Source organism: Schistocerca nitens, chromosome 1 (assembly GCF_023898315.1).
Source record: "Schistocerca nitens isolate TAMUIC-IGC-003100 chromosome 1, iqSchNite1.1, whole genome shotgun sequence".
Taxonomy (NCBI): Eukaryota; Metazoa; Arthropoda; class Insecta; order Orthoptera; family Acrididae; genus Schistocerca; species Schistocerca nitens.
Window position 1 is genome coordinate 1,173,979,584 of NC_064614.1, and position 25,493 is coordinate 1,174,005,076.

The 25,493-nt window shown below is 44.5% G+C and overlaps 1 protein-coding gene across 8 annotated transcripts in view; it reads right to left on the reverse strand.

The window, feature by feature from the left end:
- LOC126200108 (protein-tyrosine sulfotransferase-like) overlaps positions 1 to 25,493 on the reverse strand; it is a 971,294-nt gene that overhangs the window by 808,829 nt on the left and 136,972 nt on the right. For 5 of the 8 annotated variants that reach the window (XM_049936683.1, XM_049936685.1, XM_049936680.1 and 2 more), the window contains exon 2: positions 15,516 to 15,588. The exons of the other annotated variants lie outside the window; for them this stretch is intronic. The gene's annotated coding sequence lies outside the window, so the exon portion shown is untranslated. The remainder of the gene's footprint in view (positions 1 to 15,515; positions 15,589 to 25,493) is intronic. 8 annotated transcript variants of the gene reach the window in all.

Genomic DNA, 25,493 nt, shown 5'->3' on the forward strand with positions numbered 1-25,493 from the left:
AATGGCCAGTAGTGTATATAGACCTACTTATTTTAATTTACAAACACATTCTACAAACTAAAGAAACCAACAAAGTAAGTATTTTCTCTCTGACATTAACTACATACAATGTGGTTTACATTGTAGCCTCTTCAAAGTTGCTTTCAAAACAGCTGCACAAACACTTGGCGTTTTGCACATATGATCCTGTAGTGTTTTCCAAATACTGCAGTCCAATACGTCTGTAATTATTATACAGGTGTTCAAAATTACCCTGAGGTGACAAACTTCATAGGATAGCTACTATTATTGTGTCCGACCTCCTTTTGCAGGGCGTTGGCTAACAACTCAACGTGTCATGGACTCAACAAGTCGTTGTAGGTCCCCTGCAGAAATATTGAGCTATGCTGACTCTATAGCTGTCATAATTGCGAAAGTGTTGTAAGTGAAGGATTTTATGCATGAATGGACCTCTCGATTAAGTAACATAAATGGTCGATGGGATTCATGCCGGGCGATCAGAGCGGCCAAATCATTAACGTTCTTCAAATCAATCGCGAACAAATGTGGCATCCGACATGGCGCGTTGCCATCTAAAAAAACTCCATTGTTGTTTGGGTACACGAAGTCCAAGAATGGCTGCTAAATGGTCTCCACACAGTCGAATATAACCATTTCCAGTCAATTATCGGTTCAGTTGGACCAGAGGACAAGGTCCATCCCATGTAAACACAGCCCACACCATTATGGGGCCATCACCAGCTCGCACAGTGTCTTTTTGACAACTTGGGTTCACGGTTTCGTGGGATCTGCGTCACCCTCGAACCCTACCATCAACTCTTACCAGCTGAAATCGGGACTCACTGATGAGGACTCAGTTTTCCAGTCGTCTACTGTCTAACCGCTGTGGTCATGAGCCCAGGAGAGCCGCTGCAGGCGATATCGTGCTGTCAGTAAAGGTTCAAATGGCTCTGACCACTATGGGAACTGAGGTCATCAGTCCCCTAGAACTTAGAACTACTTAAACCTAACTAACCTAAGGACATCACTCACATACATGCCCGAGGCAGGATTCGAACCTGCGACCGTAGCGGTCGCGCGGTTCTAGACTGTAGCGCCTAGAACCGCTCGGCCAGGTTCCATAAGACCTTACCACAAATTTCCAATTTTCCACTGCTGCATGCTCCAGCTTTTATGTTGCTGCGCCCATTGCCGCCTTTTCGCATTTTTTTTTTTTTTTTTTTTTTTTAACGTAATACAGGTTTTGGTCCTGTACAGAACTTTAAACCTTGTTCACTAGACGACGTTGCACCGTTGAGGCAGAGGTAGGAGGAGCTCGCATACTTCAAATGGTTCAAATGGCTCTGAGCACTATGGGACTTAACTTCTGAGGTCATCAGTCCCGTAGAACTTAAAACTACTTAAACCTAAGGATGTCACACACATCCATGCCCAAGGCAGGATTCGAACCTGCGACCGTAGCAGCAGCGCGGTTCTGGACTGAAGCGCCTAGTAGATGTTTCGCAAATTGCGAGACACAGTAACTATACTCACTGTTGCTACTACGCGACGATGCAGTTCTGCTCAAAGGTATTTTAAGGGTAAATACAGAAAAGAGCAGTGAAATCATGCGACTTCCGAGTAGAATGGTCGATCCATCGTTGAGGCAGGTCAGAATTGAGAAATGCTCTTAAATGCCGAGCCAGTGCGGTGGTGCTCTGCGCTGTTGGAGAATTACATTTTCGGCAAGTTCTGTCAACTGTGGACAAAGCCAGATCTCCAACATATACAGGTAAGTGAGCGAGCGAGAGATAGAGCTAGCTTCATCAGACAGATCCCTACAGGTATACACATGAACTTACAACTGACGCCAAACAAAACTTCAAGTTCCGATACGTAAGTTAACATTTACATTTACATGTTCATTCGTGTAGTATGAAAGCGATTTTGTAAATTCTACATCTCCCCACCGACCATTTCTATAGAAAGAAGACCAGTTTCTTCTTGTATTGCGATTCTAAGGGCTGGCAAAATTCTCGGCCAATGTTTGAACACCTCCGTCTTAAAGACGACCCCATATGAAAAAAATCACAGGCTGGAAGCATAGCTGGGTGACGTCAATCAAAAAGTTAATTTCGCTAATCGCTAATCACTTACTAAACAAGTTAACTTGTTTAAACGTTAAAGCATTACTTTACAGCGGATTTATCATAAGTTACGCGTTAATCGTTAACTCGTTATCGTGAACTTTGTGGCGAGTGGAGTGAAATGAGCAAGTGAATCAAAAGTATTACCGTCGCTTAAATAAAATGTTTTGGTTAGGTGGAGGGGTGGGCGTGGGGGACGAGGACGGGGGGAGGGAGGTTCAGAAAGCACGTAGAAGATAAATGAAGGAACAGTTAAATCATTTAATCTCAGTTTCATAATTATTTAGCTATCAATATTAAATCACGAGAGAATCAAAATACAGGAGAATCGGTCAGTATCTGGCCTAAGGTGCATATTTTCCATTCGTGAACGTCAACATGTTAAAAGTTTTGATTCGACAGCGAGGCAGGTTTAGGAGAAAAATTGTGTCCGCATAAAAAAGTCGTTCGACCGCAGCACTAAAGGGGTATTACATTTGATAAATAAATTTACTAAAACTCGTTCCCCAAGAAATTGTCGAGGCTCGAAGTGTGAGCAATTATTTGTCAATTGTCGTAGGCAAGCACAGTTTACAATCTAAAAGTATTTGTTCACCCGATCTGGATACAAACCTAACGTAATCATTTAAATATGGCTACGGATTTTCGTAAGCTGTAGAACTAGAATCCGATTCCATGATTTAGTTTCTACAGTCAGTTCACCAACAAAACATAATACTTAACGCGAACTCAGTAAACAAACAACAAAAAAGAGCCAACACCTTTTTATCCTCGCTCGCACTCTATTGATTACATCAGGGGCCCAAAGCAGGTATCAGTGCGGCCCAAGAAGTGATCATGTATCTGAAAAAAAAATCCCTAAGATTCCGTTTATGTAAAGTTATGATAAATCGAATATTTTCAACTTGAAAGTCCCGCCAGATGATGCTATTGTATCATTGGTCCATCACGCTTTTTTTTTTATCCGATCGCGTAATAGATGGACAGGACACTTCTTGGACCGCAATATTACAGATAAAAAACACACATATTTTATATTCGTTCATGGTAAGTACAGTAATAAATAGAATTTACAGAGAGGCAGCTTTTAATTAAAAGTGCTACAAGCAATGGGCGTGAGACAAAACGGCCCCAGAGGGACAGAAAGAAGAACATGTTAACGCTTGCTTGGGTTATCAACCAAGGCCCTCCATCTTTGTTCCTTTCTAGAATTACGTATCGAACTTGAAGTTTTGCTTCGCGCCAGTTGTACGTTCATATGTAAACCGGTAGGGGCCAGTCTGACGCAGCTAGCTCGATCGCTCACTGCTTTGCTGACGCCAGTTCAAGTAAGAAACAGATGGCTCGGAATAAAGCAGCTGTATTAATATGAGTGATATCCCTGGAATGCGAAGTTTTGTTTACAAGTGGTTACTTGCTTTTATAAAAAAAGATGAGAGAGGGAGAGAGAGAGAGGGCGAAGGTGAGCAGCGTCGAACTCCAGCATAACGTCTTCAAAGAGATCTGCTCTAAGACACGCAAGAGCTCTTCAGTTATGTAGACGGAGCGTGCATCGAATTTGGCAACAGAACTTGAGATTCTCGAGTTCGGAACCTTTGTCCTTCCGGGCAAGTACTCTACCGACTAAGCTATCCAAACACTACTCACGACCCGTGCTCACAGCTTTACTTCCGCCAGTATCTCATCTCCTTCCTTCCAAACCCCACAGAAGCTCTCCTGCGAAACTTTTAGGACTAGCCTTCTTGGAAGAAAGTATATTACTGAGACTTGGCTGAGCCACAGCTTGGGGTATGTTTCCAGAATGAATTTTCATTCTGTGGCGAAGTGTGAGCTGATATGAGCCTTTCTTGCACATTAAAACTGTGTGCAGGACACAGACTAGAACTCGAGTTTGGAAGGTTGGAGATGAGGAAATGCCAGACGAAAAACTATGAGGACTAATCGTAAGTCGTACTTGGTTGGCTCAGTTTTGCGCCCGTCCGCGGAAGGCAAACGTCCCGAGATAGAGTGTGGGTCCGGCACACAGCTTTAATCAGCCAGGAAATTTCATATCAGCGCACACTCCACTACACGGTGAAAAACTTATGCTGAAATACTGCTATAGTTTATAACAGCAGGAGAGGCTCGGTGCGTATGGAGGAAACCAAACATTTCTTCTATGGTTCATGCTCAAGGGGAATACGAGTGACGCGTAACTGAACGAAGTCCTTTCGTCATGCGTTCGAGGGTAGTTCGCGTAAAGTGGAGTACACAGGTTCGAGACCCGAGAAAATGTGTCGTTTTTGCGGCAAAATTAAATGATAGAAGTAAGTTCACATTCGTGTGGATTACGTAACAAAATACACAATAATACAATCAAGAGCACGTAAATAACTTGCGAGACAAAGGGAAAAAGTACAAGTTTTATTGAAATACAGAAAGATTGTTGTCTTAAGCTCAAGGTATGGGACAGCCATTAATTTATCCGGATGAATATACTATGATTGTATGTAGTATGATCTCTGGTCACCGTCATCAATCATGCCTCTGACAAGCTTGTGCATCAGTGTGTCTTCTTTTACTAGTAAAACTATACGGATAATTTGAGCGCACTTCTGTATACAACTTAATAAGAGTGATTGACACTTTGGTATATGCTTTCCTGTTTCCTTTCTTGTGAAGACCCTTCAGTGACCTATAATATACACACTCACATGCAGCAAGTTCCGCTAACTAATTGTGCAGCAGGTAATAGTAATCCCTATCAATAACATTAAATCAGTATCGCTTTGCAAGATGGGAGACGGCGAACACCGTAAGATGGTGAAATTTTTAAAAAAATACGCAAAACACTGTAGTTTTATTATGTTTTCTTACACCTGTACATGTGCACAAATTTATTCGTAACACGGCTGGGTCGCGACCCTTCCTCATGCGTCCTTTGCCAGATGGGAGTCACTGCTCGCTGAAAGCGGGGCACGAGGCAGCGGCGATACGAGCCGCTATTTTTAGACAGCATTCCTCAATCATCCACGCGCATGCTGTTCTGGTCGCCATGTGACGCCGCTGCACATCTGTTCACAGACCTGACCACTCCACTTCTCACACCGTCGACGCGAAAACGCCTCAACAGTTCCACGGCACAACTACAAGAATGATTTGCACATCTTCCCTAGGAGGGCAATGTCGGATGTACATCACTGTGCCTGTGGGTATCCTAACGACAGAGAGTCAATGGCAAGCTAATCGCTTCTGGAAAACGAATTTGTGCTGCCTCTTCACAAAGGTCACGGAGGTGAATATGACTTTGAGAACGTGAATGCTTTTTGTTTGCGCGTACTGAAGTGTTCATTATTTAAGTGCAGTGTTGACAATTTGTGTTAGGAGAGTAGAAGCACAATGTTTTTTTATATCACCAGTAACGTCGTGTCACCACCAGTGACATTGTTTATGGGAATACACAAATTCGAAAATGAAGACCTCATCAAATGGCGATGGCCAGAAGATGTGTGATTTCATGCTGACAAGGTTTCGTCTGCCCACGTGTATCTAAGTCTCCACCCTGGTCAGACTCTAGATGATTCCCTGACCATGTCAGTATTCACCTTCCTGACGAGTATAGCGTTTTCGCAGCGGAGCTCCACGCTTCCTGAAGGCATTGGAGCGGATGCATCGTATTCAGGGCAAACTCATTTGCTCCGAGTCCTTTACTGCCTTAACAATCGTTGGAGAACCTGTACCCAGTTGAGAAGTTGGTCCGGCTGATAAATGACGAACTGTGCTTGCTACAACGGCGCGGTAAGCAGGTGTCATTCTGCTGGGTGCCAGGTCATGTAGGGATATGGGGCAATGAACAGGCCGATCGGGCTGCCTAAGAGGCCTGCAGAGGGCAGGATATGGTACAGTGTCCTATTCCCTTGCAGGCTGTCGGTTCTGCACTACACAGGAAGTACATGCAGTTGTGGAGGAGGAATGGTTGACGGTGACCATATCTACGAGGTGTGGCTAGAAAAAAACCGGACTAGTACTGGTGAAACAATAAAACGAATGCAATAAGGCTGAAAGTCGCGTGGCCTGTCACGTGACTCTCGCTCCGCCTACTGCTCGAGTTTCATCTGTCTCCTGCACTCAGTCTGCCCGTGGCGTCTGTTTTAAGTAGTTGACGTTTTGTCTGTGCGTCGGAAAATGTTGAGTGTACAGAAAGAACCGCGTGTTAACATCAAATTTTGTTTCAAACTAGGAAAATCTGCAAGTGAAACGTTTGTAATGTTACAACAAGTGTACGGCGATGATTGTTTATCGCGAACACAAGTGTTTGAGTGGTTTAAACGATTTAAAGATGGCCGCGAAGACACCAGTGATGACACTCGCACTGGCAGACCATTGTCAGCAAAAACTGATGCAAACATTGAAAAAATCGGTAAACTTGTTCGACAAGATCGCCGTTTAACAATCAGAGCAGTGTCTGAGTTAACAGGAGTTGACAAGGAAAGTGTTAGGCAGATTCTTCATGAAAGTTTCAACATGAACAAAGTGTGTTCAAAAATGGTTCCAAAGTGTCTCACAATTGAACAGAAGGAACGCCGAAGAATGATTTGTTCTGACATCCTGGAAAACATTGAAAGTGATCCCACCTTCTTACAAAATGTTATTACTTGCGATGAATCGTGGTTTTTTACTTACGATCCCGAAACTAAACGCCAATCGATGCATTGGAAAACTCCTGGTTCTCCACGACAAAAAAAAAAGCACGAATGTCAAAATCGAAATTCAAGGCAATGATGATTGTTTTTTTTTTTTTTGACATCAAAGGGATTGTGCACATTGATTGGGTACCAGAGGGACAAACAGTGAATCAGCATTACTACATTAGCGTCCTGGCTACCCTACGTGAGCGAGTACGGAGAAAACGGAACGATTTGTGGAGAAAAAAGTCATGGATCCTTCACCAAGACAATGCCCCAGCTCACAGTGCGTTGTCAGTGAAGACGTTTTTGGCAAAACACAACATTCCCATCTTAGATCATCCACCCTACTCACCTGATTTGGCCCCCTGTGACTTTTTTCTTGTCCCTAAAGTCAAGTCAGCTTTGAAAGGAACTAGATTTGAGACTGTTGAAGCAGTAAAAGAAAAAGCGACGGAAGTAATGTATGGACTTACCGAAAATGATCTGCAGCATTGCTATGAACAGTGGAAAATTCGTATGGAGCGGTGTAGAGACCGAGGAGGAGAGTACATTGAAGGAGATAACATGAAATTGTAAATAATTGTAAATAAATGTTTTTTCCAGCATCAGTCCGGTTTTTTTCTAGCCGCACCTCGTATGTTTCAGGTGAACTTGTAGTGTTACGAATAACAACCGAATGCTTCAAATAACACTGACTGTTCTCTTCATAAACAAAACGACATCGATCCACTGAACGACTGACGTATTCCGCTGCCTCAGTGAATCAGCATTGCACTAGCTCCTACCACGCCGTTGCGGAGAAGTCAGGCAACTCTTCCCATACTGAAACCGTCATTTGTGGGAACAAAAGTGAATACTGGTCTAGTAAAATGTAAATGTCGTGTGACTAGGACCTCCCGTTGGGTGGACCGGCTGGGTCGGAGATTTTCTCCGCTCAGGGACTTGTTGAGTTGTCCTAATCATCATCATTTCATCCCCATTGCAGCGAAGACCACTGTGAGACGTGGAGATTCAGCAAGGTTCTGGAAGGTACCGACAGGGATGCGAAGGCATACAGACCCCGAAGCCGTGGCCAGCTGCACTGCGTTTCAGTGTTGAGGATCCATGGCACAAACAGCCCTATCGAAGGCGTCCCACATACCCTCGACTGGGCTTAAATCCGAGGAGTAGCGTAACTTCATCCTGGTGCTCTTCGAACCACGCACGTACGCTGCGAGCTGTGTGACATGTTGCGCTGTCGTGCTGGTAGAGGTCATCGTGCCGAGGAAAACCCAACTGCATGTGGGGTGAACGTGGTGCCCAAGGATAAATGCATACTTGTGTTGATGCACTGTGTCTTCAGTAAACGCCACGAAAACATTCCCCAGACCACCATGTTCCCTTCTCCAGCCTAGACCCTTCTGACGATTGTTGCAAGATGCTTGCCATCTGTCCGATGGAGCATAAAACCTGACTCATTTCAAAAGGCAACCTGTCGCCACTCCGTGGACGTCCAGTCGCGATGTTGGTGTACAAATAGCACTGAACATTGGTACATGGAACAGACTCTTGGTGCGGAGATCCATCTGCAGCAAAACAGCCACTGTGAAGACATTGTTGGTAGTCCCTTGGTTCATCTAGGTGGTCAGCTGCTCAACAGTTGCCCATCTATTCGCCCGTACACATCTGCGCAGCCGTTTTTCACCCCTGCACCTTGGTGCACCGCAGTTGCCTCACCGCCGGTTTAGGATTGCGCCATTTTGGCACGCACATATGCCTCCACCCTTGGCCCGAAAGCCTTTTGGACGCGGCCGGCCGGAGTGGCCGAGCGGTTCTAGGCGCTACAGTCTAAAATCGCGCGACCGCTACGGTCGCAGGTTCGAATCCTGCCTCGGGCATGGATGTGTGTGATGTCCTTAGGTAAGTTAGGTTTAAGTAGTTCTAAGTTCTAGGGGACTGATGACCTCAGAAGTTAAGTCCCATATTGCTCAGAGCCATTTTAACCATTTTTGAATCTTTTGGACGTCAGGTAAATCACTCCGCATTACGAGAACTACTGCACTATTCCAACCCCCCCCCCTCCCCCACGCCTTCTTCCCTGACACGCTTTATGTACCCCTCTACTGCTAGTATTTCCACTGCCGTCTGTAAGTGGTTATTGCACGTTAACGCGACTGGATGGTGTAATGCAGATAGCCCAGTGTTACATTCGGAATCTCAGAAACTAGCAGGCACAATTGCGTTTGTAATGTTTTGACTGAACCTGGTTGAATAGGCTGGAAAAAGCTAAAAATAGAAAAAACAAAAAAATCCCAAAATATAAATGATATGCATGAAACTACTCAATCTTATCAGAGTAAAACAAAAACTGTATTCGGATTTTGTCTAGGGAGGATATTGTGAAAGTTACTGATATTTTAATTAATTTTTAATTAATAAATTAAATTTTTACATTACATCAAATTAATAAGTAAAAAGTCCCGTTTTAAATTAAACTAGTTGTCAGAAGCAAGGTATTTTGATCCAATTCTTCGACGAAAACGCATCAATTTCTTATAAACGCTTTCCTAAAAAAAATGTTTCAAAATTAAGAATGCCCTGTTTTATCACATCAGGCCCTGCAGGATTAGCTGATGGCAGCCATCCCCTACTAAAGTATCATGTCACGGCGGGTAACAATTGTTTCTAACTTCCAAACAAGTTGGTAAAGCTGTGGGTAATTTCTAGATGAGACACCATATAGGAAAACTTGAACCACACGAAGGAAGCCGATGATGTAAATATAGGGTCCAAGTAAAAGGATGATTTCAAGCAATCTGGTGTAGTAGCCAAAAGTGTCTTCCATTACTTCAGAACCAACTTTTATTACGTAGAATTTAGATTATGATGAACAAAGCAGTTTTTATCAGAAGCGATCGATTAGCGGTTCGCAATCTGTTTCGGATATATTAACCATCATTGCTGTACAACAAACACCGTGCATCACTAACACAAGTAAGAGTGCTGGAACGCCCAGTAGCGCGTGGTGTGCACGCTGGTGTATGAGGTCACCAGGTGAACGTAACACGGCAGCTACCGCCGCGGCAGATATCTTAACTCTGGGAAGGCTTCTAGCTTCGTAGAAACAGCGCAGCTGCAGTCGAGAATCCAATCCTGCCTCCAGCGTGCGTGTTTTTAACCGCCTTAGCTGCAAGTTAACAAGAGAAAAACTGAGAATCCCTGCAAAGCCGGGACTTGCTGAATAATCCCTGACCAGATTGCAGGCAACAAAAAGAGATCCATTTGCGGAGCGGAGCGCTGTGGAGAATTTAAATCCCCTGCATTAGATCTTGGATCGACTCTCCTGCACAGAAAGCTTACAGTACTTTACCGAATTCCCAGTAAAAGCTACACTGCCCGTCCCTGATTCAATGACAATCCCCGACATCGGCTGCATATAACCAGACATCTTTCCCGCTGTTATCTAGCCGCTGCTCACTGGAATAGGTGGAAATATCCACTGCTTATTGCCAAGTCCTCTTTTCAGCATGCATGGTATCATTTGTCGTGCCTCTTAAAAATTACAATTTACGTTTATGGGCACAAACTTTTTGTTAACAGATTACCGGTTTCAGTCTATAATGACCATCAGATCTGCAGCAAAAAATGAGAAAAAACATAAATACACTCGCAGATTGTCTACAGCTTAAAAACAATAAATAGACCATAATGAAAAGTACTACTGACATATACACTCCTGGAAATGGAAAAAAGAACACATTGATACCGGTGTGTCAGACCCACCATACGTGCTCCGGACACTGCGAGAGGGCTGTACAAGCAATGATCACACGCACGGCACAGCGGACACACCAGGAACCGCGGTGTTGGCCGTCGAATGGCGCTAGCTGCGCAGCATTTGTGCACCGCCGCCGTCAGTGTCAGCCAGTTTGCCGTGGCATACGGAGCTCCATCGCAGTCTTTAACACTGGTAGCATGCCGCGACAGCGTGGACGTGAACCGTATGTGCAGTTGACGGACTTTGAGCGAGGGCGTATAGTGGTCATGCGGGAGGCCGGGTGGACGTACCGCCGAATTGCTCAACACGTGGGGCGTGAGGTCTCCACAGTACATCGATGTTGTCGCCAGTGGTCGGCAGAAGGTGCACGTGCCCGTCGACCTGGGACCGGACCGCAGCGACGCACGGATGCACGCCAAGACCGTAGGATCCTACGCAGTGCCGTAGGGGACCGCACCGCCACTTCCCAGCAAATTAGGGACACTGTTGCTCCTGGGGTATCGGCGAGGACCATTCGCAACCGTCTCCATGAAGCTGGGCTACGGTCCCGCACACCGTTAGGCCGTCTTCCGCTCACGCCCCAACATCGTGCAGCCCGCCTCCAGTGGTGTCGCGACAGGCGTGAATGGAGGGACGAATGGAGACGTGTCGTCTTCAGCGATGAGAGTCGCTTCTGCCTTGGTGCCAATGATGGTCGTATGCGTGTTTGGCGCCGTGCAGGTGAGCGCCACAATCAGGACTGCATACGACCGAGGCACACAGGGCCAACACCCGGCATCATGGTGTGGGGAGCGATCTCCTACACTGGCCGTACACCACTGGTGATCGTCGAGGGGACACTGAATAGTGCACGGTACATCCAAACCGTCATCGAACCCATCGTTCTACGATTCCTAGACCGGCAAGGGAACTTGCTGTTCCAACAGGACAATGCACGTCCGCATGTATCCCGTGCCACCCAACGTGCTCTAGAAGGTGTAAGTCAACTACCCTGGCCAGCAAGATCTCCGGATCTGTCCCCGATTGAGCATGTTTGGGACTGGATGAAGCGTCGTCTCACGCGGTCTGCACGTCCAGCACGAACGCTGGTCCAACTGAGGCGCCAGGTGGAAATGGCATGGCAAGCCGTTCCACAGGACTACATCCAGCATCTCTACGATCGTCTCCATGGGAGAATAGCAGCCTGCATTGCTGCGAAAGGTGGATATACACTGTACTAGTGCCGACATTGTGCATGCTCTGTTGCCTGTGTCTATGTGCCTGTGGTTCTGTCAGTGTGATCATGTGATGTATCTGACCCCAGGAATGTGTCAATAAAGTTTCCCCTTCCTGGGACAATGAATTCACGGTGTTCTTATTTCCATTTCCAGGAGTGTATATATGCATTTGTGCGCTTTAAGTATGAAGAGGTATACCTGTTTTATAAAAACAAAGTCCTAATGTGCTGCAGCCATAGTGGCATCGTCAAATGTTAAATGCAAAGTCAGCATCAGCATCGTCAAATATATAAAAATAACATCATTTCAGACTTCAACTATTGTTTCCCCTTTTATTTTACGCTGTTCAATTAATTATTGAAAACTAGTGTATGCCGATAGTAGCGACATCTGGTGAACTTACAACACAAACATCTTGTGGCTACTATACGGCAGCTTGTTTTGAACAGTAGTGCTACTAACAACATGGTGTTATTTATATATATTAGACGATGCTGGTGCTGATTTTGCATTTAACATTTGACCATGCCACTATGGCTGCAGTACATTAGGACTTTGTTTTTATAAAACAGGTATGCCTCTTCATACTTAAGGCGGACAAATGCATATATATGTCAGCAGTACTTTTCATTATGGTCTATTTATTGTTTTTAAGCTGTAGACAATCTGCGGGTGTATTTATGTTTTTTCTCCTTTTTTTGCTGCAGATCTGATGATTGTCATTATAGACCGAAACCGGTAATCTGTTAACAAAAAGTTTGTTACCATAGATGTAAGTTAAAGGAAACTTAATGACACATAAATGGAAAGGGCATATCGAGCAACAAAAAAGATTATCAATCAATTACGTATCAAGAAATGAAAAAATAAAGCATTAAAACAGAGTAGTGAAACTATAATACCTCTATGCAATTAATGAGTAGCACTGAATTATAAATTACACAAATTACATACATTAGAGAGAAACATCATGAGGGCTATGCTCAACAATTTTAATCGTTTCATTAACTGGTACATTAGCATACAATCGTTGATTACATGTAAGGAAATAAAATTTGTATTGTCTGCAATGTGAACATCGTTAGTTTGCTGTATCAGGTCGTTTGAGTTCTTTAGTGTGTAATGATTATCATATATGTAGTTTTGATCCAGAATTAGGCGCAGTTGGGCTTATCCTGGTGCCGTACGCTTTTTCTCTTTTGTCAAGTAAAAAATCAGTTTTATTAGGGGATTTTTTAAAAAAAATTAAGGCATGGAATCAGTTTCTTGGATTACTTTCTATGCGTTTGACGTTCTTGTTGAAAAATTTAGAATTTTATTTATGTAGTGCTTTGGGACATAATCACTAATTTATTCTCTTGACAGCTTTAAATACTACACTCGATTCTTGCTAAACCGGCCATTCCTCGCACATATGGGTGTCGGATAAGCAGAAGTGCCGGATTGTTGGGAGTGTCTAAGATTCAGTATAAACACATAGGTATTATACTATATCAGATCAAAAGATACATTCATTTTTACGGAAAACTTAGTCCTCGAGTGTGTACATGCGTATTAGTATAACGCGACATTTTTAGTTGTCACCATGATGATATGCGACGGTAGCATACTTCATTACACGATGGCTTTACAAGCATTTCATAGGTCCTGCCATGTTTCTGACTGCTGCATAATGTACTCCAGGAAGACGTCTCCAGCTCCAGCACCAGCGGTTTGAGATATCCTCATGTTCTCTCCTCCTATGTCGCCTTCTTCATCAGTTCCATCGCAACTTCCCTGTGAGCTTATGATTACCTCTTTTCTGCAGAAGTTTAGTCATAAATAGTTGCTTGTTCAACATTGTTCCCAGCAACATTTGTTTTCTGCAAAGAACCTCAGTTCAGTTTGTTTCTAATATCGAGTTTCTGCTTGAGGTCTAGCATAACGTGTTTCCCTTTAGAAGCCATGATAATGATCCGTAAGGAAGGCCGCAATTTCAAAGAGTACAGAAACGCTGAACATTGTAATTAACTAACAGCATTTTTGTGCCGCATTATTGAGGGCCGCACTAATGAGAGTTTAGTGTATAGCATTGTTTGTTTCTGTTTGTTCACAAAGTGTACGAATACTTTTTTGTATCCTATGCCACGACCTTTGGCACGTAGTGCGCCCTTGTGCTGCAGGTGGCGTGCAAGTATGGCCTACATCAAATGATGCAAGAGCAGCGAGTACTTCGGTGGTCTTTCACTGAGACCATTAGCAGCAGCTGCATTACTTCCCATATCTTCGTCACGTCCACCAATCGAGCAGAGGGAGTGCCCCAGGGAAGTGTGGTACATCCGCTGTTGTTTTCTATCTACATAAATGATCTTTTGGATAGGGTGGATAGCAATGTGCGGCTGTTTGCTGATGATGCTGTGGTGTACGGAAAGGTGTCGTCGTTGAGTGACTGTAGGAGGATACAAGATGACTTGGACAGGATTTGTGATTGGTATAAAGAATGGCAACTAATTCTAAATATAGATAAATGTAAATTAATGCAGATCAATAGGAAAAAGAATCCTGTAATGTTTGAATACTCCATTAGTAGTGTAGCGCTTGACACAGTCACGTCGATTAAATATTTGGGCGTAACATTGCAGAGCGATATGAAGTGGGACAAGCATGTAATGGCAGTTGTGGGGAAGGCGAATAGTCGTCTTCGGCTCATTGGTAGAATTTTGGGAAGATGTGGTTCATCTGTAAAGGAGACCGCTTATAAAACACTAATACGACCTATTCTTGAATACTGCTCGAGCGTTTTGGATCCCTATCAGGTCGGATTGAGGGAGGACATAGAAGCAATTCAGAGGCGGGCTGCTAGATTTGTTACTGGAAGGTTTGATCACCACGCGAGTGTTACGGAAATGCTTCAGGAACTCGGGTGGGAGTCTCTAGAGGAAAGGAGGCGGTCTTTTCGTGAATAGCTACTGAGGAAATTTAGAGAATCAGCATTTGAGGTTGACTGAAGTACAATTTTACTGCCGCCAACTTACATTTCGCGCAAAGACCAAAAAGATAAGAAAAGAGAGATTAGGGCTCGTACAGAGGCATATAGGCGGTCATTTTTCCCTCGTTCCGTTTGGGAGTGGAACAGGGCCACGCACCGTATGGTAGATTGCGGAGTATGTATGTAGATGTAGATATAGAGGGATGACATCTCTCTGCCTGAGAAGTCAATGAGCAAACACATGATATCGCTCGCCAGTCACAAGAAATCGTGCAGATTCCCAGCGTCAATCCAAGTGGTTGTTTAACTTTCGGCCCAGTGAGTTAGTGGCAGTCTTGAGTCGGCAGTCTGCAGTCTTTGTAAGGAGCTGCCACAGCCACAATAGCTCAGCAAGGTCAGTAATGGACTTCGCTCTGGAGAGTGACTGTACTGCGTATTGGACTTAAGTTTCAGCCAAGACAGATACCCACTAGTATTTTGCCTGAATTAGAAGTTGTGTTTGTTGTGTTCTAACAGAAGAATATTAGTTAACAATATACAAATTTAGTATTATGTTACTAAAAGTGACACACTGGCCGCATCAAACCAGTCATAAGACTGATGACACACAAAAAAATTAGAAACTATTATTACAGTTTCCGTATGGCGCGTTCCGGCAGTCGCTGCTATTAGATCATAAAAACGCAGAAACAACAAATCTCATCAATGAGTACAATGCAGCACATAATAAGTACCAAACAGAATATACTGCTGAACTGCGTAGCAGCAAAACATACTTACGTGTGACGCAGGCGCCTCAGACGCGGCTGAAGGCTGATGTGGTTGCTGATGCTACCGCCACAATACCACACTTCTGAAACACAAAAGGTAAAAACAATCAACATTACACTACCCGGTCTTATGCGAAATCCGATAATATACACTCCTGGAAATTGAAATAAGAACACCGTGAATTCATTGTCCCAGGAAGGGGAAACTTTATTGACACATTCCTGAGGTCAGATACATCACATGATCACACTGACAGAACCACAGGCACATAGACACAGGCAACAGAGCATGCACAATGTCGGCACTAGTACAGTGTATATCCACCTTTCGCAGCAATGCAGGCTGCTATTCTCCCATGGAGACGATCGTAGAGATGCTGGATGTAGTCCTGTGGAACGGCTTGCCATGCCATTTCCACCTGGCGCCTCAGTTGGACCAGCGTTCGTGCTGGACGTTCAGACCGCGTGAGACGACGCTTCATCCAGTCCCAAACATGCTCAATCGGGGACAGATCCGGAGATCGTGCTGGCCAGGGTAGTTGACTTACACCTTCTAGAGCACGTTGGGTGGCACGGGATACATGCGGACGTGCATTGTCCTGTTGGAACAGCAAGTTCCCTTGCCGGTCTAGGAATGGTAGAACGATGGGTTCGATGACGGTTTGGATGTACCGTGCACTATTCAGTGTCCCCTCGACGATCACCAGTGGTGTACGGCCAGTGTAGGAGATCGCTCCCCACACCATGATGCCGGGTGTTGGCCCTGTGTGCCTCGGACGTATGCAGTCCTGATTGTGGCGCTCACCTGCACGGCGCCAAACACGCATACGACCATCATTGGCACCAAGGCAGAAGCGACTCTCATCGCTGAAGACGACACGTCTCCATTCGTCCCTCCATTCACGCCTGTCGCGACACCACTGGAGGCGGGCTGCACGATGTTGGGGCGTGAGCGGAAGACGGCCTAACGGTGTGCGGGACCGTAGCCCAGCTTCATGGAGACGGTTGCGAATGGTCCTCGCCGATACCCCAGGAGCAACAGTGTCCCTAATTTGCTGGGAAGTGGCGGTGCGGTCCCCTACGGCACTGCGTAGGATCCTACGGTCTTGGCGTGCATCCGTGCGTCGCTGCGGTCCGGTCCCAGGTCGACGGGCACGTGCACCTTCCGCCGACCACTGGCGACAACATCGATGTACTGTGGAGACCTCACGCCCCACGTGTTGAGCAATTCGGCGGTACGTCCACCCGGCCTCCCGCATGCCCACTATACGCCCTCGCTCAAAGTCCGTCAACTGCACATACGGTTCACGTCCACGCTGTCGCGGCATGCTACCAGTGTTAAAGACTGCGATGGAGCTCCGTATGCCACGGCAAACTGGCTGACACTGACGGCGGCGGTGCACAAATGCTGCGCAGCTAGCGCCATTCGACGGCCAACACCGCGGTTCCTGGTGTGTCCGCTGTGCCGTGCGTGTGATCATTGCTTGTACAGCCCTCTCGCAGTGTCCGGAGCAAGTGTGGTGGGTCTGACACACCGGTGTCAATGTGTTCTTTTTTCCATTTCCAGGAGTGTATATGGTTCAAATGGCTCTGAGCACTATGGGACTTAACATCTATGGTCATCAGTCCCCTAGAACTTAGAACTACTTAAACCTAACTAACCTAAGGACTTCACACAACACCCAGCCATCACGAGGCAGAGAAAATCCCTGACCCCGCCGGGAATCGAACCCGGGAACCTGGGCGTGGGAAGCGAGAACGCTACCGCACGACCACGAGATGCGGGCTGACACACTTCCATAACTACTTTAGAATCATGGGGATAACTTTAAGGTTCAACATGGAGCGAAGAATCCTGGGAATTAAGAAATAAAGGGCAAGTATATCAGAATGGGAAAAAATATAAACAATAAGAAAAGACTGATTTTTTGGACATTTATAAAGGATGAATGACCGAAAAAATCTTTAAGCATCTTTGGGAAAACAAATTAACAAGGCGTGTCTGTGAAATCAAGTACGATTTAGAAATACACAACATAAGTACAAAAGCAGCAGCATAAAGGGATACTTTCAGAAGGTTAGTGTTAAATTCAGAAGGATACCATGACAGAAGCTGTAAAGTAACTAAGTGTAAAGTGGTCTGAAGAAAGAGGAAAAAGAGGCATGGTGAAAAGTGCAAGAATATTGCAGATGAACAAAAGAGCAAATGAGAAGGAACTGAAATTGTCTCGTAGCCCCTACTTGGTTATATCCGTCGCAATGGATGTTAGCAAAATAATTTTGAAGCACCAGATATTGCAATCGAAGGGCAATTGGGTACACTTTGCAGGTGATAGTAACGTTTGGCAGTACGAATACATCAGCAACTGAAAACACAAAAACATCGTGTCTGACCACTAGGCAAGATGCGTCAAAAAAATGTACACACACTTTGAACTGTCACGCACAATTTATTTCCCGTTCTATAATGTTAAATATCTGTGAGAAAGTAATGTAATGTTTCTTCAGCAGGTGGCAGCAGTGGCAAGGAAGTAACTGCAACATGGCGGACGTGCATTTGAGCTTTCAAGAACGGAAGCAGATAATTAAGTGGTACTGAAAGTTTGAGAATGTAGCTGCGGTTCGAAGACAGTGGAGAAGTGAGTATGGTACAGAACCACCCTCAAGGTTAACAATTACACGTCTACGAGACAAATTCAGAATTCATGGAACAGTGTGTGATGTGCATAAAGGTCGATCAGGGCGACCTCGTACAGCTACAAGTGATGATTCCACAACTGCGGTCTTGGAACTGTTTCAGCGTTCGCCTCAAAAATCTTCTAGGCAAGCGGCACGTGAGAGTAGCGTAATTGCTAGTAGTGTGCTACGCATTCTGAAGAAAGGCAAGTTTCGTGTGTGCATTCCAAGGCTGGTGCAAGAGCTAAGTGACGACGATCCAGATCGAAGGTTAGAATTTTGTGCATGGGTTCAGGAGATGGTGAGACGTGAACCGGGATTTATGGTTAGCATAATTTGGTCGGATGAAGCCCAATTCAAACTCAATGGAACTGTCAATAGGCACAATTGTGTGTACTGGGCTGAAGATAATCCTCACATTACAGTTGAAAAGGCTGTGAATTTGCCTGGTGTAAATGTGTGGTGTGGTTTGTCCGCAAGGGGACTCATTGGGCCTTTCCGCTTTGAAGGTACTGTTACTAGAGAAACGTACCTAACAATGCTTGCTGACTCCATATTCCCTGCCATTCGTGCATAATATGGTAATGTTGAGTTTTATTTCCAACAAGATGGCGCCCCGCCGCACTATCATAGGGACGTACGAGCACACCTGGATCACAATGTACCAGGCCAGTGGATAGGAGGCAGAGGACCGATCGAGTTTCCTACACGCTCTCCAGACCTCACGCCGCTGGATTTCTTCTTATGGGGCACAGTAAAAGATAAGGTGTACAAACGTAAACCACGTAACCTGGACACACTTTGGAATGAGATTCAGGCGGTGTCCGCGGAAATCTCATTGGGCACTTTGGTACGATGTACGGAATCAGTGGTGACTCGTATTCAGAAATGTACTGATGCTGAAGGCCACCAGTTGGAACATTAATCACATTTGCAAAGTACATTTATTTTTCCAATTGGACTTTAAGCTTTCCATTTCCAGAAATTTAACATTGTAGAACGGCAAGCAAATTTTCTATAACGCTTCAAAGTGCGTATACATTTTTTTGACGCACCCTGGATATTGAATACTCGAGAATGGGTAGATGTGAAGAGCGCAGAGGCAGATTAAAATCTGCGTCGGAACTAAATTGCAATTTATATCTAAGGAATTTAATTCTGCTCCATGTTATGAATACCGTAACGGGATTCTTTTTGAAGTACAATTAAAAAATACAACACTCAGGAAAGCAGATTTTATACTGAAAAGCCAGAACTTTTCAGCCTTACTGGATGTGGTGACACACGACGCCATTTAAGAAGGAGAAACATGGAACTCTAACTCACAGTTCACCTTAGCACATTTTACACAAGTATCCTAAAAACTCAATTTGAAGTTTTCCTCCTCACACGGCACGTAAAAACGTTCGTGACGAGAAGTTGGTCGAGTTGTGTGACGTCACGCGGCGTTTCTCGTTGCATAGCATTCGAAGCATAGAAGACTGAATCCGACAAGCTAGATTTTTCGAGAGAAACGTGGCCAATGAACTGCAAGATCGCGTTCTACATCACAAGCAGAACTTGTAAGGCGCCACGTTGTATTACATCGTTTGCAATTGAACTGCAGTCTCTTAAATCACATTTTTGATGGGTTTTACACAGTAAATTACGTCCTTGCTATACTCATCAGCATTTGTAAAACGTTGTAATTCATTGTATTTGAGTACGATAAAAAGATTAGTTTCAGAAAAAAGGAAAAGAAAGAAAAATACATCATCTGTGGCACAGTAGGCCAGAGTTGTGAAGTCAAATGTTGTTAGTTCGCATTATGCTATCTCCAAATATTTTTTTCATCGTCTCACTCTTAGGAGAGATTGTGTTCGATTTTGTGAGCATGCCAGGGAAAACATATCAACTTATCGCAAGATTGCTTTGTACAACACTGTCTAACTGGATCGCAATTCAGTATTTATCTATTAATCTAAAAATCTTCCCGTTTGTGGTCTACATCATTCCTTCATTAAATTCTTTTCGTGAATAGTAGAAGTGATCCAATAAGAATGGCCCCTGTGTTCGACTTAAAAATTATTTCATCATTTTTACTTTTATCTTCTGTGGAAGCCTATTGTTAAATTGTACTGCACTATTTGTGTCTGAAGTATTAAAAGCTGACGTCCCTACTTACTGAATATGGAAGTTTTCTTTTGTCTTATATCATATTCATGGATATCTTTGTATTACAGGGAGAGAAACATGGCTAGCGTAGCGACAAGGGAGTACTTGTGCCTTTTCAGAGCTAACGCAGCAGTTTTATGTACATTCATTTTCGTAAACTTCCGAAATTTGAGAGCCAGATACAGCTGAACTGCCATCAGAGAGAACTGCTGCCACAAGTTGGGAAGTACACTCCGTGTGATGCACCAGCTTGATTGCAAATGAGCTCCGATTTCGATGGAACCCATGTCTGGTGTGTTTCACAACGAGAAATACAACCCTTGGAGGATAGCTGTAGTGGCAGAAAAGAAACTGTAGAGAATAATACCGATCAGCAAAGGGTGAAATCCATGATTAGGTTAACACAGTAGACTCATAGGAAATGGTGTATGCAAAGACACAAAAGTTTACAAAACAGTGGATAATTGTATCGAACCACACACTACTCGGAATACACAGTGACATCACAATTGAACCAAAGTGCAACATAACACATTCATGGTGTGTTATTGTGGTGTCAGAGGATAGAAATGAAACAGAGGTGTAGTCCATCATTAACACCATACTGTAACAGAAATGGAAGAGATTACAAAAATGGTTCAAATGGCTCTGAGCACTATGGGACTTAACATCTGTGGTCATCAGTCGCCTAGAACTTAGAACTTCTTAAACCTAACTAACCTAAGGACATCACACACATCCATGCCCGAGGCAGGATTCGAACCTGCTACCGTAGCGGTCATGCGGCTCCAGCCTGTAGCGCCTAGAACCGCTCGGCCATTCCGGCCGGCGAAGAGATTACATTACAACATGAAGTACCAGTATTAATCAAATTTTGTGAAGAAATTTGTCACATTATACATATTAAGTAATTGATATCAGATCATTAAACATTTACTTTGTTTAGAACTGATTTAAATCATCATCAGTACGAGGTTTGACTCCCACAAGTATGAATACACACTTGTATCCGTTATGGCTTGGAAGCAAACAGCACTCTTGATTTTTTTTTAATACTGAAAATAAGCTGGCATAAAGATGGAGTTTAATCAACATGTCCCACAGGCATGGAAGTATTGGAGTATCAGTATGGTAGTGTACAGCTAAGGCGTTCAAGGTGTAACCCTTTTCATTTCCACCAGAATAGAATATAATCAGACAGTAACCGAGTGATAGTGTCTGTGCAGAATACCGTGGCCGGTAGATGTACGGACGGCAGGGCAGGCGCAGGGAGGGTTAGGGGCAGATGCTGTAGGGGAAATGCGGAGCGCTGGAGGGGAAGTGCCGGTCTAAACTGAAGCCTATGCTCACATTTTTTTGTAAATATTAGGAGGAGCCCCTCCACGCCCACACTAGCATGGTGACCATTCAAAAAAATCTGTCACCTCTGCCTGGTTAGTATCTAAAGAGAATTCCGCCGAAAATGCAACGATTTATTTTCGCCAGACTTGTTAACCATATGTAACTTTCCCAGCAGCGTCATGAGTGACGAATTTTGAAACTTGAAATTGAAATTTGTGGTAAGTTCCCATGGGATCAAACTGCTGAGGTCATCGGTCCCTAGGCTTACACCCTACTTAATCTAACTTAAACTAAGGACAACACACACATACCCATGCCCGAGGGAGGACTCGAACCTCTCACGCGGGGAGCCGCGGGCGAATTTTGAGAAAAACCTACATATTTGTCTGATTGCCATGTTAAATTTTGGTTCTTTTGCCACAACACAGTGGAGTTTACACAGTCTAACATCACTAACATAATGTGCAGACACAACTGCGAGAGAATTCTGAAACAGCGGTTTATTAAATTTATTAAGTGAAGAACTGAGGAAAAGTAAGGTCAGTCGTTTATGAAAAAGTACATCCTCAGTGTGGTGTCACCGCCAGACACCGCACTTTCTAGGTGGTAGCCTTTAAATCGGCCGCGGTCCGTTAGTATACCTCGAACCCGCGTGTCGCCACTATCAGTGATTGCAGACCGAGCGCCGCCACACGGCAGGTCTAGTCTAGAGAGACTCCCTAACACTCGCCCCAGTTGTACAGCCGACTTTGCTAGCGATGGTTCACTGTCTACATACGCTCTCATTTGCAGAGACGACAGTTTAGCGTAGCCTTCAGCTACGTCATTTGCTACGACGTAGCAAGGCGCCATATTCAGTTACTATAATTACTACCTTCAAGAATGAATTCTGAACAGATAATATTGTGTATCATGTACCGTCAAGAGCGACGTTCATCATTAATGGATTAAAGTTAAGTATCAAACTAATTATGTCCACTTTCTGAATTCTCATTCCTTGTCATGTTCCAGACCTCACGTCAGTATAGTTCTTCCCTCCTCACGCCAGCCTGCGTGAGCTAAAACGCGTGCATTTCGGCCTCCACTCGTAACACGGTGTTGGCTCTTTTGCTAACACAAAACTCAGTGCAAAAGAACGTGCAATGTCTTCGCTTATGTTGTTCCAAAACCTATAACATTTCTCGTTTCACCAGCAAAATTGCATTCTTTCACCGAAAAAGTTTGTATTTAGTGGAATAACTCATTTCAATATCTGAAACGGAGAATGTTGTGGATATTCCACTCTGGCTTTATCACTGTAACGGTGCTATCCCAAATGAGTGTGCTAGATCAGATCAATTTTCTCAAGACTGGTGACAGATAGACATCATTACCCGAGTCTAAAGAAAAATTGAATTTCTTAGCTAAATTTCATATGTAGCAATATAATATGTAATATGCACCAAACGCAAAATCATAGCGACCTATATTTTCCATTACAAGCTTTTCCGAATTTCGCGCAGTGTCATACTTCCATGTAAATATCACAATAACTATGAACATTAACGAAATGATGGGCACATCATCATGAACCTGTCATATAAAGCTATAAGTAAAGCTACAGTTTTTTTACAGAATAGTTTCTGTAAAATCGTTTGAGAAATATTGCAGGGCGTGCCACCGCCGACCGGCTAGAAGGTGGCAAACACTTGTCGGCCTCCCCTTCCGAACAAACGAATGAGCTCGCCCCGCGCTTCGGACAAAAACTGTCACTGCACATTGGCCGCTGTATCCTGCGCTGACTCAAAGAGTACGCGAAGGCAAAAATTTGGTAAATTTGTTAGTTTCATATGTGCATGCATACCTCCTTCCTTACTGAGCGAGGTGGTACAGCGCTAGCAGCCTGGACTAGTATTAGGGAACATCCAGACTCGGGGTTCCCGCTACCTCCCTAAACTGTTTAAGGTGACTGGGATGGTTCCCGTGAAAAGGAAAGGCCAGTTTTCTTCCCCAATCCGAGATTGTTCTCCTTCTCTGATGATCTCTTCGTCTAAAACACGTTAAACCCAATCTTTTTCCTTCCTTCTGCATATATATACTGTGCAAGGCCCCATACGGTACGAACCGAAGTGTACTTTGTAATACTACTAATCATTTCCTTTCCCGTTCCTCTCCTGAATGGGAGACAGGGAAAAACGACTATCTGTATGATTCCGTACGAGCCCTGATTTCTCCAGTCTTCACGGTCTGTAAGCAAAATGTATGTTCGCCGGCCGCTGGTGGCCGAGCGGTTCTGGCGCTACAGTCTGGAACCGCGCGACCGCTACGGTCGCAGGTTCGAATCCTGCCTCGGGCATGGATGTTTGTGTAGTCCTTAGGTTAGTTAGGTTTAAGTAGTTCTAAGTTCTAGGGGACTTATGACCTCAGCAGTTGAGTCCCATAGTGCTCAGAACCATTTTGAACCAAAATGTATGTTCGCAGTTGTAGAATCGTTCTGCAGCCAGCTTCAACTGACAGTTCTCTAACTTTTCCCAATGAACGCCGTCTTCCCTCCATGGATTCGCATTTATGTTCAGAGTAACACTGGTGCGCTGATCATACCTACCGGTGGCACGTCTTGGGACATGCCTGTGAAATGCTTCTAAGTCTTCCTGTAATCCGACCTGGTGGGGATCCCAAACACTCGAGCAGCACACAAAAATGGGTCGCACTGGTGTTCTATATGCGGATTCCTTCATAGATAAACCACACTTTACTAAAATTCGCCCAATGAACCGTAGTCTATCATTAGCCTCCCCTGTTAACGTACTTACAACCTCGTTCTATGTCATATCGCTTTGCAAAGTTAGGTCTAGATATTTAACCCGTGTGACTGTCTCAAGCACCACATCACAATACTGTTTTCCTACATCTGCATTAGCTTAAATTTTTCTACATTTACAGCAAACTGTCATCCATGACGCAGAATACAAATTCTAGTCGTCCTGCATCCTTCCACATTCATTCGACGACGACCCTTCCCATGCACTATAGCGTAATCAGCAAATACTCGCAGATTGCTGCTCACGCTATCAGTCACATAGTTTATCTACAACGGCGTACTGAAAAGTTACACATGTGAAATTTTTATTCTGTTTTCAATGTAGGCTGAACCATTACATGTTATGCATATTTTTACTAGGCTTGTTGCTGCTGTTAAACTAAGTTACGAGTTTGTGCTTAAAAGTTATGCCTCCGAAATTTGTGTTCTTAACATCAGTTATCACACGTCGCGCACATTGCTCTGTCAACTTTTCCCGCTCCGCTGACGCAAGTTACACCCTCTGCCGCTAGAGGACTCCGAACTGTAGCGTGTAACATGGCGGTGTTTAATGTTTCCTATGTCGGTGCGTGAGAAGTAGTTTCTAACCGCAGAAAGCCCGCATCTCGTGGTCGTGCGGTAGCGTTCTCGCTTCCCACGCCCGGGTTCCCGGGTTCGATTCCCGGCGGGGTCAGGGATTTTCTCTGCCTCGTGATGGCTGGGTGTTGTGTGCTGTCCTTAGGTTGGTTAGGTTTAAGTAGTTCTAAGTTCTAGGGGACTTATGACCACAGCAGTTGGGTCCCATAGTGCTCAGAGCCATTTGAACCATTTAACCGCAGAAAACGTGCCTCCAACTGAAATCCACAGAACAATGAAATCTGTGTACGGCGACGATTGTATCCCCTTCAGTCATGTGCGACGCTGGTTGTTCATTCTCTTAATGAAGGGGACTGTGGTGATAACACCAACGTGTGATAGAGTTCGGTGTGAACGACCGTGTACGGTAACTGATAAGACTCATCGGAATCGGGTTGATGA